The sequence below is a fragment of the Cebus imitator genome, unplaced genomic scaffold, assembly GCF_001604975.1.
Source record: "Cebus imitator isolate Cc_AM_T3 unplaced genomic scaffold, Cebus_imitator-1.0 Scaffold457, whole genome shotgun sequence".
NCBI classification, from domain to species: Eukaryota; Metazoa; Chordata; class Mammalia; order Primates; family Cebidae; genus Cebus; species Cebus imitator.
The window spans coordinates 867,538-882,606 of record NW_016107772.1 but is presented as its reverse complement, the minus strand read 5'-3'; positions in this window follow the sequence as shown (position 1 = coordinate 882,606).

Below are 15,069 nucleotides of genomic sequence, written 5' to 3'. Positions count from 1 at the left end.
TGGTGGTGGTGGTGGTGGTGGTGATGGTGGTGGTGGTGATGGTGATGGTGGTGATGGTGGTGGTGATGGTGGTGGTGGTGGTGATGGTGGTGGTGATGATGGTGGCGGTGCTGATGATGACGGTGGTGATGCCGATGGTGTTGCTGGCGATGATGGTGATGGTGGTGGTGGTGGCGGTGGTGGGAATGATGATGATGGTGATGGTGGTGGTGATGATGGTGGTGGTGGGGACGGTGATGATGGTGATGGTGGTGGTAGTGATGATGGTGATGGTGGTGGTAGTAGTGATCTGGAGGTGGCGGGGATGGTGATGATGGTGGTGATGGTGATGATGGTGGTGATGGTGATGATGGTAGTGCTGGTGCTGGAGGTGGTAAGGATGGTGATGGTGGTGGTGGTAGTGGTATGATAATAGTGGTAGTGGTAGTGGTGAGGGTGGTGGTGGTGGGGATGGTGATAGTGGTGGTGATGGTGATAGTAGCAATGGTGGTAGTGATGGTGATGGTGGTAGTGATGTTGATAGTGATGGTGTTAGTGATGGTTATGATGGTGGTGATGGTGAGAATGGTGGTGGTGGGGATGGTGATGATAGTGGTGGTGGTAATGATGATGATGGTCGTGCTGGTGGTGCTGGAGGTAGTGGGGATGGTGGTGCTTATGGTGATGGAGGTGGTGGTGATGGTGATAGCAATGGTGGTGATGGTCGAGGTGATGATGGTGGTGGTCATGGTGATGACGGTGACGGTGATAGTGGTTGTAGTGGTGTTGCTGGTAGTGTTTGTGCTGGTGGTGAAGCTAATGTTTATGGTAAGGATAAAGATTTTGCTGACAACAATGTAATGTGTCATGGCTGTAATGGTGATGGCAACTGACATGGTTTGGATATTTGTCCCTCCAAATCTCATGTTGAAATGTAATTCTCAATGTTGGAGGTGGGGCCTGAAGGGAGGTGATTGGCTCGTAGGAGCAGATTTCTCATGAATGGCTTAGCACCATCCACTTGGTGCTGTCCTTGCAATAGTAAAAGAGTTCCCACAAGATGCAGTTGTTTAAAAAGTGTGTGGCACCTCCCCCACACTCTCTCATTCCTGCTGTCACCATGTGATGTGCCTGCTCCCCCTTTTCTTTCTGTTATGATTGTAAGTTCCCTGAGGCCCCTCCGAAGCTGAGCAGATGTTGGTGCCATGCTTGTACAGCCTGCAACACCGTGACCCAATTAAACCTCTTTTATTTATAAATTACCCAGCCTCAGGTATTTCTTTATAGCAGCACAAGAACGGCCTAACACAGTAATGTTAGCGGTAATGGCAATGGGCATGGTGGTGGCTGTGGCAATGGTGCCGACAATGGCTTTAATTTCTCCATCCCCCCTATCCCAGAGTCAGGAAATTGGATTGGTCTACTTGTTCTTTAACTTTCTTTCTGACTTGTCCTCTTCCGCCTTATGCAAAAACAAATTCCCTAAGTCCAATCTTCCCCTTTGAAGCTCACACCAGTAGGTCATCCCCCTACTCCCACCCTTGCTGCTGCATCTCCTGACCTCCCAGCCACTCTTCCTCATTCATTGAAGAATTTGAAGAGACTCGCAGGCTCCCCCATTGATCCCAGCTCTCCCATCTTCCTGGAGGAGTTTGTGTCCAATGCCTGGCCTTTTGGTTTCCTGACTGCCTCATCCTCAGTGGCCTTCTCCTGCTCTCAGACACCCTACTCCCTGCACGCTAACCTCTGTCTCTGCCCAACTTGCTTTGTTCAGCCATCCCTGGTTTGGCGACTCTCCCTCTCGTTGGCTCCCTCCCGCAGTGCACCCCTCTGCTTCCCTCACTCCATCAGCCTCCTCACTTCCCTCAGTACCCCAACCCCACCAGTCAGAGCCTGGGGCCTGTGTTGAAATAGCATGCTTGCTAGCACCCTATACTCCATGCTCCACTGTCTTTCTGTGGTCACAATTAGTGTTGGTTATCCATTGCTGTGTAACAGATTACCCCAAAAGCTGGCAGTTTCAACAACAGCATACACTATGGCCTCATGCCACTTCTGCGGGTGGGGAAACCCGGAGCAGCATGGGTGGGTGGTTCTGACTGAGTCAAGATGTTGACTATCGTGATCTGAAGGCTTGACTGGGGATGGGGACCTGCTTCCAAGATGGTGTACACATGGGGCTGGCAAGCTGATGCTGGCTGTTGACAGGAGACTTGGTTCCTCACCACAGGGACATCTCTGTGGAGCCATTCGAGTGTCCTCATGACATGGCAGCTGCCTTCCCCCAGAGCGAGTGACCCAAGTGAGCAGAGGGTGAAAGCCACAGTGTCTTTGATGACTGAGCTTCAGAAGTCACAGTCTGTCATTTCCAAAGCATCCTGTTGTTTATCTGTGTCTTCCCCAAACAGTGGGGGCAGGGGCTCCACAGGGGAAAGACAGCAGGAGGCCACTATCTTCTTCTGCCTGCACCAGAGCAGCTGAGCCCAGACAGAGAAAGCCACCCACAAGGGATGATTGGTTTCAGGTAAATTCTTGAGGACCAGCCCCACGGTTTCTCCCCATGGGCCAGCAGCCTGTGCTTCTGGGGCCAGCCTAACCTCCCACTCTCTAAGAAACTTCTCCCTCCCCAAATCTCTAACCTCTCCCCTGCTTTCCTCCATCACTTTATTCTCAGAAAATGAACTCACCTCCAATTTTACAGAAAAAATAGAAGCTTCAGGAGGTCCTTCATCTTCCTGTGACCAAGCTACAGGCACACATCTCTCTCTCTTTCCTCCCTGCTGTTGCAAGAGGAATTCACTGCAGCTTCCGCCCAAGACTGAGCTCGCCTGTGTGTGGCCCCAGCGCCTCTCCTTTCCGAGGACCTTACTTGATGAATGCCCCTTCTCTCTCCCACACATAGCCCTCCTCTTCCACACAACTGTGTTCTTCCCAGTGGATCCACAGTGTCCTCAGCCTTGTGATTCCTTGGCTGCTTTCCCTGGACTCCTGCAACAGACAACAGTGTTCACATCTTTTTCCTCCTCTCCATTCCCAGGCCTCTCTCAGTTCTCCACTCTCATGGTCTCTAAATACCATGTCCCACTCAAAGACACCAGCTCTGAGTCAGAGCATATTCAACATGAGCCTGGAGCATCTTACAGATGCAAAGGCAGCCATGAGAGACCATCGAGCCACAAAAAGAGAATGTGGAAGCTGGCTTGCAGGAGCCCCCACACAGGCCAGAGAGCGGACGCCTTGAATGTCAGACAACTGCAATAGATGGAAACACAGCAAAGATGCTAAAAACCCATCTGTTCCCAGTGGAGCTCAGACCTCATTTGTCAACATTGGATATACTGGAAACCACCTCCTCATTCCAGAAATGTTGAAACAAAAGGAAAGAACGGCCAGCGATCCTTCAGCTCCTGTGTGAACTATTTCTCAGAGTAGCTAGTTGACGAAGGAAGCCCACTGTAGGAAAACACTAGCTCATGAATAAAAAAGAAAGGATGGGTAATGTTACCACATCACAATCCCTCCTAATGAACTGGGCATGACCACCATTGAGCACCAAAGTCATTGGTGAGAAGCTGATGCGGATTTTATCACAGATGGGCCAAGCTAGGGAGACCTAATCACTAGTCAGTCTTGACCTCTCCAAAAGGGAGCAGGCAGACGCGAGGTGTCCCTGAGTGCCACCATGGGAGGCACACCCACCTATGCAGGTTCTTGCCAAGGCCTCACACCTGAGTAAGCCTGAGCTTCTGTGTCCACAGAAAGTGCAGGGCACAGAGGAGCATGTGGCCTGAGGCCCGCACCACAGGACAGCTCAGCTCAGCCCAACTGGCACTGCAGCCACTTCCGGTCAGCCTGTCCGCACTTCTCGGCCCCCTCTCCCAGCACTTGGACAGGGCTGTCCATTTGTAGTCCCATTCTCCCGGCCCCCCACTCCCACCCCAGTCTGATCGCTGCTGCCTCACTCCATAGAAGCAGCTTCCACAAAGGTCAAAAATGTCCTCTGTGTTGCCAGAACCAACGAAAGTTCCCGAGGCTTCATCTGTCATTCTTGACCCTCCTTACAGTGGTCAGCGTGATTGACTACTCCATTCTTCTTGAAACACCCTACCCTCCTGGCTCTCAGGTACCCCCCAAGCCAGTTTTCTTCCTGGTGGTCCCTCCCTCCAGAGACCCCACTCTGTCTCCTCTGAAGGGCCCTTCTCCCTGGCCAGGCGTCAAGAACAGGGCTCCTGGCCCTGTCGTCTGCCTGCTCCTCAGTGACCTTGTCTGCTGTGGCTCTCACTGACCCTTATATGCACATGACCCTGAAATGTGTTCTCAAACCTGAGCTTCTCTCTCAGTCCAGACCCACACTTCAACTGCCATTGAAGCACCGTGGGGGTCTCAAAGGCACCTCATTCCTAGCAGGTCCAAACCCGAGCTCATGATCTTTCCCCAAATAGTCCTTTTCCTCCTCCCCTGTCTCAGTGGACGGCCCTACTATTCATTCTGATGCTTGGGCAAAGACCCTGGCGGTCTGCCTCAAGTGTCCCTTCCCTTTAGTCAGATTCTGACCCATCACATTTAGGATCTCACTTCCCAAAAAACTGTTGAATCCATCCTTTTCTGTCTGTCTCCTCAACAGCCACCTTCCTGCATGAATGGGACTCCTCCTAACTGGTCCCTGCTACCATGCTGGCCTTGTTACCCTTTCTCCACATGGCTGCTGGCATGATCTTTTCACAGTACAAATCCAGTGTTGCCACCTTGCTTCAAACCCGTCTGTGATTTCCCATTGCTCTTAGCATCCAGGTGACAACACTCCTACAGCCCCTGCACCGTGTGGTCCCTGACAGCTCGGCGCCTGCCACCGCCTGCCAGCCACACTGGCCTTCTCCAGCCCCGGCGTCACCTGTCCCTCCTGCTACAGGGACTGTGCGGGTGCAGGCCCTCTGTCTGCCACACGCTCCTCTCTGGGATCACCCTTGCTCCCTTTCAGATCTTGTTCTCAGAGCAGTTCTGCTCATCTTCCCCTCTGCGTCCTGTGGTGCACATCTGAGTCATAGTTTCAACTTTTGCTGTGGCTATTTGATTCAAATCTGTTTCCTTCACTAGACTGTAACCCACTTGAAGGTAAGAGCAATATTTGCTTATCATGGTGCCAACAAGATCCAGCCTTCTGCCAGTCACATAGTGGACACTCAAACCTTGCCCGGTGATGGTGTCTGGAGTGTTGGTGACAGTAGTGATGGCGATGGCATGGCAGGGGTAGTGTTGGCACGATGATGAACCATGAGGCTGTGTTGGTGGAGGTGAAGGTGACAGTGGTGGTGTCCACATGCAAGGGCAGTGGAACAGTGGTACGGGTGGTGGCTGAGGGAGGATGGTGATGATGACAGAGACAATGGTGGTGATGCTGGCGACAATGCCCACCCTCCTCCACACCAGTGTGGCCAACAGACCCTTGAGCAGATTCATGTAGGGAGGGGAAACAGGGGGGTCATCTGCTCCAATGGCAGCAAGCTCCGGAGACCATCCTTCAATCCAGGACTGCCTGGGCTCCTGACCTCACCACACCGTGTGACTTCTTCCTTTGACCCACCTTGTACCCATTCAATAGTGTTCCTCCTCCCTTTTCACTGAAGTTGGCTGGGGTTAAAGTCTGTCCCTTGTAGCCAGAGAATACTAATTGGCGCAGATGAGACGAAGAGCAGTGGGGTGAGCTGAGATGGGGCCCATCCCTTCCCGCCTCCTTCTGGCCTCTCCTCCTCTCTCTGGCCTCTGAATGTCCTGGGATCTTTGTCTCTGTTCACTCTCTGGGTGATCTCACCCACTCTCATGCCCTTAATATCCTCCTATAAGTTGATAAATCTCGACTATCTGTTCCTGGTCCTGACTTTTCTCTCAAAGCCAGACCCACATGTCTGGCTATTTACCTGGCATTTCTTACATGGTGGCCTGTCGCACCTCAGACTCAGCCAGCCCTATGATACACTACACTTTCCTCCCGGCGTCTGCTCCCTGCACAGTCTTCCACAGCCCCTGCAAGCAGCAACCACAATGTGTCCTACCAGCAAACTTGGGGCCATCCTTGACTCCTGTCCCTCACCCCTACATCCGATCCACCAGCAAACCTCAAGCTGTAGCCTCCCAGTCTCCACCTGCACTGCTGTGCCTCCCCAAGCCACTGTCTTCTCACTCCCCAGGATCCGCTGCAGCCTTCTCCTGGGCCCCAGCAGTCTCCACTCAGCGGCCAGAGCAGTCGAGCAAGAATGGAGACCAGCTCATCCTCCACCCCCAACCTTCCAATGGCTGCTCAACTCCTCAACAAGAAACACAGCCCTTCAAAGGGCCCACGAGTCTTCTGACATGGTCTAGCCTCTACCGCCTCTTCTATGCCTCCTTACCCCATTCGGACCAGAGGCTGCTTTGCTTTTCAGGAGAGTTCCTGCCCCAGGGCCTTCACACTGGCTATGTTCCCCACAGGGAATGCCACCCTGAGCTGGGCCTGCTTTCTCACCGCCTTCAGGTGGGCAATAATGGAGGCTCCAACCAGGACAGGGGCAGAGGGCCTGGAGGGAGACCCCACTGGATGTGGTGTCTGAGAGGGGGTGTTGAGGATGACTCCCAGTGCCTGGGAAGGGACACAAGATGGGATCGGCTTTGGAGAGGAAGATGCCAAGTGCGTGTGAGGCATGGGGAGACAAGGACCATCCAGGGTGGAGCACGCAGGACACTGCCCAGTAGACCCGTCTCCTGGAGCCCAAGGCAGATACCAGGCTGGGAGGCAATGCCCCGGCTGACAAGGGCCACCGGGGCAGGGCTGAGCCCCACCACCCCCAGGGCAGCCCCTGCAGTGAGCAGCAGTGACACTCTACTAGAATCCACCAGCTGCTGGAGAATCCAGCCCATGGTTGACCACAAAATCATTGGCTGAGTGGCTGGTGTGAACAGAGCTGGCAGCGCTGGCCTGGTTCAGAAAGAAGCATGGCCACTCTTCTGGGGACAGTTCCACAGTCAGCCCTGCCCAGCTGGCAGCTGACAGTGGATCAATAAGCCCAATTACTCATCACATTTTTAATCAAATATCAATGTACAGCAAGTATAAGAATCAGCTTCTTGCAATTATGGCTCCTGCCTGCCTTTCCTAGAGGGATGTGTGGAGGTCCCAGCTCTAGGGCCACATGGGTGGAGGGGTACGCCACAGCCATGCCGTGGGAGAGCCAGGGGGGCCACACTGGGCCGTTTCCTCCCTCTCCCTATGGCCACAGGGATCCTGGGCCACTAGCCTGATCTCCTTTAGCCACGCAGGGCTAAGTTTCTCCAGTCACCTTCATTCTCATCCGGGCCCCACTGTGTGTGGGGCAAGCTGGAGGCAGATCGGAAACTGTCCCTGCCCTCAGGAGCTGGGCCCAGACCCAGGCAACTTGAATGTCAGGTGAAAATATTCAGAACCTGCAGGTGGAAAAGGACTGGTTCCTGGGATACCAGGGAGGGAGAAACAGGGGAACCACACAGGCCATGGAAAACAGCCAGCTCCAGCCGGCCTTGATGGGGAAGAGTTGAAGGGACGCTCCTGGGGGTGGGAACCAAGTGGCTGGGGGATGGCTGCACGGGTGTGACGAGGCTCAAGGTGGTGGGAGGTGGCCGAAGCCAGCAGCGGCCCAGGAACCTGAAGGAGATTCGTGCCCTCACCACCACCCCAGAACCCCACGACCCCAGGGGTTTCCTGACCGGCTGCTTGGGTGACCGCAGGCGTAACCACGGCGCCTGGGGGCTTGAGTGGCTGGCGGTGCCAGGTTCCTGCTTTGGGGTGTGACAGCGCAGTGTGGTTGGCGGGCAGGCGGCCCCAGCCCCGCGCTGCCCAGCACCCATGCTCCCAGGCCCTGTGGAGGGCAGGCCTGTCCCCAGGCCACACCCCACCAAGCCAGGGAGTGCCAGGCCTAGGGACATGGCCCCAGGAATGGGGAGGGATGCTCAGTGATGTCGACTGAGGTCACACCAGACCTTTGGTGAGTCCCAGACCCCTCTAAGATGCTGATGGAGGCTGTGATGGTATCTTTTCTTAAAACAAAACAAAACCACCTGTGGGACATCTCCATCTCTGTGTGCATCCTGGATCCCCAGGGGCCAGCTGCTCCTCTACATCCTCTGCTCTGAGCTCTGATCCTGGGTGCTCCTCGGGACCCAGACCCAGACCATTTCCAGGGCTAAACTGAAGGGTGACTAATGCCTCTAGATGGATGAGATGCTACAGCCAGGGCTCTGGGACAAGGGACACGGCCTTGGGGAGGAACCTCTGGGAATGTCCTCAGAGCCAGGAAGAGAGAGAGCTTTGACAGATAGACAAAGCCAGACCCAGAGAGAGGCAGGGATAAAACCAAGGTTTCCGGCAGAGGGGCTGAGTGGGTCCTGCACTCGCCCAGCCTCAGCCACGTGCAGGCGCTGGCTCCCCTGCTCAAGACCCCCCAGCCCTGCCCTGACATCCCACCTCCCAGGTCCTCCTGCCACACGGGCCTTCTTCTGGCCCTGCCTGTCAGCCCTACCCTCCTGATCTCTCCTCCTTTGCTCTGCATCCCAGACACAATCCACATCCTCCCCACCTCCTCCCTCTCTGAGTGACTTGGAAAATAGGCCTCCCAAGCAGGAGGCCATTTGAGGAGTAGGTGGCCTTGAGCCGGTCTCTCAACAGCCCCTCTGCCCAGCCCTGTGGGGAGATCACCTCTCTCTCTGCAGGCTCCCCACAAAGATATGTCTTTGTCCTAATCCCCAGAACCTGCGTGTTCCCTTAGATTGCAAAAGGGACTTTGCAGATGTGACAGAGCAAAGAATCTTGAGACAAGAAGACCTATACAGGATCGTCCAGATGGGCCCTAGGTGCAATCCCAAGGGCACTTACAAGAGGAAACAGAAGGGTCAGAGTCAGAAAAGGAGTCAGTCAGAAAGGGAGACTGGAGGATGCTGTGCCGCTGACTTTGAACATGGGGGAAGGGACCACCAGCCAAGGAATGCCGGTGGCCTCTGGACTGGCCAGGAGATGGAGCTTCCCTTAGAGACTTCCAGAGGAAGACACCTTGCTTTTAGCACAGGGAGACACATTTGGGACTTCTGGCTTCTAGAACTGTAGGACAATAAATTTGGATTACTTTGAACCACAAAGTTTGTAGTAATTTTCTACAGAAGCAATAGAAAGAGATTGCGGGCTCCTTTCTGAAAAACCCAAAAGACAATGAAGAAGAACTGCAGAGGAGAGGACACGCTGGGGTGAGGAGTGACCGGAACAAAGCCCAAGCGTGGCCTTGGAGGCAGCAGGAAGTGGGGGGGCTGCCCCCACCCTCGTCCCAGCCCCTGGACCCCTGAGGTCCCTGGAGTAGTCAGCTTCACAGAGATAGAGTATGGAATGGGGGGCACCAGGAGCTGGAGGGTGCAGTTAGAGCTGAGTGAGGACAGCTTCCATTTGGGACGAGGAAAGAGTCCTGAGGCAGATGGAGGTGAGGGCAGCAGAAAAGTACGAGTAAGTTTCATGCCTCCCAGTTGTCCACATAAAAACGGTGAAATGGAGCTGGTGCCCAGGGCCCAGGGAGGAGGCTGGGGCGGGGATGGGTTGCATTGGAAACGAGCATCTACAGAGCCTGGGGGCCGCCAGGGAGGCGTCCAGTGGACAGTGCTGTGTGGATTTGAACTCTGAGTCCCAGCCTGATGCTGAGGTTGCCAGCAGAGGTGTAGCCCTGATTCATAGCCTGTATCTTGAGGCCCACAATGTGAGTTGAGCACTGGGGACAGAGCCATAAGCAGCACCCACCTCCCAGGGCCTCGAGCTAGCTTCTGGTAGGTGCAAGGCACAGGCAGAACCAGGCTGTGCTGGGAGGCAAAGGCAGGGCAGCAGTGGGGTTGGGTACAGGTGGCAGAGAGGCACTCCAGGAAGAAACAGCATCTGCAAAAGTGAAAAGGCAGGGCTGAGGTGTGCCAGCCTGAAGCCGGTGAAGGGTTCTGAGCAGTGGTGGCTGGCAAAGCAGAGACCAGACGCCTCGCCTCCTTCGCTGCCATCTCCTGGAAACTCCCGAGTCCCAGCCCACAGAGGTGATGATAAATCCTTGCTGGGATAAGTTAGATGGGGGCTCTTGTTCCCAGCTCCTGTTCTGGGAGGGGTCAGGTGACTCTGTCCTGTGAAATGGGCATAAAGGTACCCGCTGGGTAGGGCTGCCTGGAAGACGGATGGCAGTGGGTGCACAAAGCCCAAAGCAGGCGCTCAGTGCCACCCCTCAACCCGCAAGATGAAGTCAGTATTGGCAAAGCTTGATGACATGATTGTTGTAAAAGCCACATCAAGGGCACTGGGAGTTGTCTGTGGAAGCAGCAGACATCCCAGCTCTGAGCCGAGCTTGGGATCCTGTCCGGCCAGGAAGGGACCATGAGACCTGTGACCCTGGCATGGCAGAGTGGGCAGACTGGGGAGGCCTGAACTTCCTACCAGGACCCTTCCCCAGCAGACAAGAGGAGAATCTCCCGCCCAGTGGCAGGCTGCAGGGGAGATGGGGCAGGCAGGCTGCCTGGGGCTGGGTGGGCAGTGAGGCAGGAAGGCGGCCTTCTCATACCCTCCCCCAGCCCCCTCCGGGGATTCTGTCTCCACCCCTCACCTGGGCAGCTCGACTTGTCTCCTTGGCCCCTTGGCATCTGTGTCTCTGTCCCTGTCTCTCTCAGTTCCCTGGGTCCCCAGGATCCCAGTCACCCCTTCCTTCTGTCTCTCCCCTGTCTCTCTCACCATGTCTCCCTGCTCCCAGTCCTCCTGCCCTCCCTGTCCCGCCCACTGCAGTCCCCTCCAGCCCTCTCGGTGCCCTTATCTGGGTCTGCCCCGCACAATTGCTGGGAGCCCATCCCCATGACAACGGGGCAGATGGCGGCTGCGATTAGCCACTCTCCCTCCCTCCACAGTTCAATCCGTCTTTGAAATTAAATCAGCTGCGATAACATCGACCGGCCAGAGGGAGGGAAGGCGGGCAGAAGGCTGCCTGCACCCCACCCACCCAGCCCCAGGCCCCATGCAAAAGGAGAGGAAGAGGGGGGCAGAACCGGTTCCCACCGTGGCTCTGTGACCTTGACCACCTCTCTCGCCCCCTGAGCCTCAGTTTCTGCATCTGTAAAATGGGGGTAAACATCCATATCTCTTGCTCGGTTGTGCAGTAGGCTAAGAACTCTGTACCTGCTCACCCAGTCCATGCAGAAGCTTGCGCCCCAATGGGCAATCCCTGGCTGGCCAGGCCTCAGGGGCCAAGGGCATTTGAGCAAACCAGCTCTTCAGGGCTGAGAGGCCACAGGCCTGGCTCCCCACTTGCTCCGCAAGCCCAGCGCCTCTCCCCGGGCCTTGACACCCTGACTTGTAAAATGCTCCAGCATCCTTGAATCCTTGCTTAGATGCCATCTCACCCTCTCCCTCCCCGACAGGATTTTGGTCCCTTCAGACGGCCACGGCGCTCACAGGATGTGTGGACCCAGGAGTGGAGGGCGGAGAAGGTGGGGACCTGCCACGGTTTGAGATCTCCCGAGGAAGTAGCATCTGGTGGGGTTCACTGGATGGGCTGGGGGTCCGAGGCAATGGGGTCAGCATGTTGGAAAGCTGGAGGTGGGAGGCAGGGTGGGTCCAGAGCACAGACAGCGGGCAAGAGCAGAGAGGCGCCCAGATCTGAGGCAAGGGAGGGCTACGTGAGATCTGGAGGAGGGCTCCCGGTGGAGGGCACAGCCACCTCAGAGGCCCTGTGCCGGAACGCGCTAGTGTGAGCAGGACGGGGAGGAGGCCAGGGGCCTGGAGTGAAGAGCGATGGGGAAGCCAGGGGGGTCGCTGATCTGGCTGGGGAAGGGGCTGTGGGCCGCCATAGGGACTGCGGCTCCCACCCCTGAGTGTTCTGCAAAACTCAAGCTTTCACAGGATTCTTCTGGCTGCTGGGATGAAAATGGGTTGGAAGAGGGAAGGGAGGAGGCTGGGGAGGAGGCTGGTGTGATCCAGTGGGTGATGATGACCTGACAGGGACACAGCCATCATCTTCTCCGTGAGCTACACTCTGCAGTGTCCCCTGCCCTCTGCTGAGCCCTGCTTGGAGAATCCATGCTGGGACAGGGCCTGGGCAGCAGAACAGCCTCAGCAGACTCCACTCAGTGTGCCGCTGACAGGGCGTGGCCAGCCCCAGCCCGGCTCTAGGTGGCTCCTGAACCCCTCGCTGCCCCAACCTGGCTCTGAAAATGGCTCCTGAACCCCTTGCTGCACCACCTGGCTCTGAAAGTGGCTCCCAGGACTCTCACTGCTTCAGACTTGGCCTCCCAACACACAGCCCAGCCGAAAACAGGCTCCGGGAAAGGCCCGAATGGCCTGCTGCAGCAGCACAGCTTGGCAAGGCCTCCCCAAGAAAGTGACACAGAGTGAGGGCCTCCAGGGATGCCTAACAAGAGAAGGAGACGCAAAGGGTGGCCCAGGCAGGGACACCAGCGTGATTCGACTGCAGAAAGGGCCCGGAGCCGGCAGTGCTGTGGGCAAGCCTGGGGCTGTCCAAACGTGGGGTTTGGACTCTACCCTAGATGTGCTCCTGAGGAAGCCACTAAGCTGCCAGGTTTCAGTTTCTATATCTGTAAAGTGGGACTAAGGGTGGACACAGGGATTCCGCAAGGTGTCACATGCTTGGCTGGGCGGGTCAGTGGCTGGGGCCCCAGAGGCATTTGAGCAGGTGATGCTGTGACGGGTCTGCGTTGGAGAGAGCAGGCGCCAGCTCCAGGTGTGAGGCTGGGTGACAGGAAGGAAGCAGAGAGGGTGGCCTCAGCCAGTGGTCCTGGGGTACTTGGGGACCGGTGCCTTGCAAGCACCCAGGTTTCTGCTGTGCAGCCAGCACCAGGACCATGGTCTCCTGGGCTCCCGGGCTGTAATTGGATTTGCTCAGCAGCTGCCTGTGCTAAGCAGGCCCACTTGACGCAGCCACAACTGGCCAGTAATTGGTGAAATTAGCAAGTCGGCAGGGACAGAGGTCAGGTGGTTAATGCTATAGTGGGGGCTTTGATGAAGTTAGTCCCAGGGAAGGACTGGGAGCTGGGGTTTGACCTTCTGCATGTCATGAGGCTCCCCTGCCCTGCCTGTAACATGGTTAGGGGACCTCCAGCTGCCGGCTTGTCCCAGGGGCTCTCAGAGGCAGAACCCGGGGAGCCACAGCCCGGCCTGAGCCTCAGCTGCAGCCATAGCACCAGGTTGCCAACTGTGTCCTCTAAGCCAGGACACTTGCAGAAGCCAAGGGGACTTTTCAAGCCCTAAAGATCTTGGGGTCATGCCCCTCGGCCTCCTGGAAGACGCCTTCAGCAGGTTCCCCTTGGAGAAAAGCAGCAGGCCCAGCCTCCCTGGCCCTCCTGAGTGCCCCTCAGACCAGCTCTGCATCTGGAAATGGGATGAATCCTTCACTGGGTGTTCCCCTCATGTGAGCAAGCCCCACCTTCCCCCCGGCCTAGGTTCAAGGCCTTCCAGTGTCTTCTTTTGTCCTGAGCTCCAGAGGGTGTCCTCTGAGTATGCTCCTTGGTTCCTGCTCTCCCCTGGCACAATGCTCCTCCGTTGTTTCATTTCATATCATTTACTGGGCACCTACTAGATGCCAGGAGCTGGGCTGGGAGTTGGGATGCAGAAGTGAGCAAAATCTGACCAGGTCTTAGTCCACTGGCTGCTCTGAGCACCTTCTGTGGTCATGCCACACCACCCTGCCCCAGCCAGGGAGCCAGAGACCCTGTCACTGACCATCTTTAACCCTCAAACCTGGAATCACCTCCTTTTTTGGCTTCTACTGCAGCCCCAAGGAACAAGGAATTGCCACCTGCTGGTCCGTTACCAGATGCACTCCAGCACTGCAGCGAATCTCCCTGGGCCGCCACTGCCAGCATCAGCACCATCATCACCACCAAGTTAAAGGCAGGTCATTTGGAGTCAACACCTGGGGTGATATTTGAGCACAGCCACTTGCCAGCTGTGTGACTCTCTCCTCTCTAGACCTCAGTTTCGTCTTGGGTAATGTGGGATCAGTGACCCCTGTCTGGGAGAGTTGTGGGCATTCAGTGGAACCACGCATGGCCTCCCTGCTGTTCTCCATGCAGGGCAGACCTGTTCCTGTTCCTGCCCCAGGCTTCTGCACTTGCTGTTCCCTCTGCACAGAACACTTTTCCCCCAGATGGCTTCATGGTCCAGCGCCTCACCTTCATTCCAGTTCCCAACAGATGTCACCTCCTCAGAAGTGAAGGCCAGTCCCCGAGCCCCCGTCTGTCAGCTCGCCTGCCCCTTTCCTCTCCAGCATTCCTTACTAGCGGGAACCATGTTCTGCACACCTGTTTTCATGTGTCTCCCTCTACCAGAATCCTAACCGCATGAGGGTAAGGTCTGCCTGTTCTATGTCTTGCTGTATCCCCAGTGTCTAACAGATGCTCAATCAATATTTCTTGAATTGCATACAATTAACAGCGCCTGACACACCTGTGAGTTTGAGATTGTTTCAAAGTAAAAATGTTACTTTTTTTTTCCAGATGGAGTCTTGCTCTGTCTGGAAACTCACCACAACCTCCACCCTCTGGATTTAAACAATTCTTCTGCCTCAGCCTCCAGAGTAGCAGCTGTGATTACAGGTGCTCACCACCATGCCTGACTAATTTTATATATATATATATATATATATATATATATTTTATTTTTTTATTTTTTTTAGTGCAAACAGGGTTACACCATGTTGGCCAGGCTGGTCTTGAACTCCTGACCTCATGATCCACCTACCTCGGCCTCCCAAAGTGCTGGGATTACAGGCATGAGCCACCGTGCTCAGCCTCAAGGTAAAATATTTTAAAATGCATACTTTTTAAAGGTTGGCCCTCGGTAGGACTCACGTCATCAGAACAGAGCCCCCCTTCTTTTTTTCTTTTTAACACCAGCGCCCTCCCATGATGGGGAGTCACTCATGCTGCAAGCGGTCAGCCTGGCTCTGACCTGGGGAAAGCTCTGGTTCCACCTGGCTGGGACTTGCTCCCTGGCAGTCTGCCCCCACCGGTGGGTGCCAGGCCTGAAGATGAGTGGGCACTCGCCTGGGAGCACGGCCTGTCCAAAGGCCC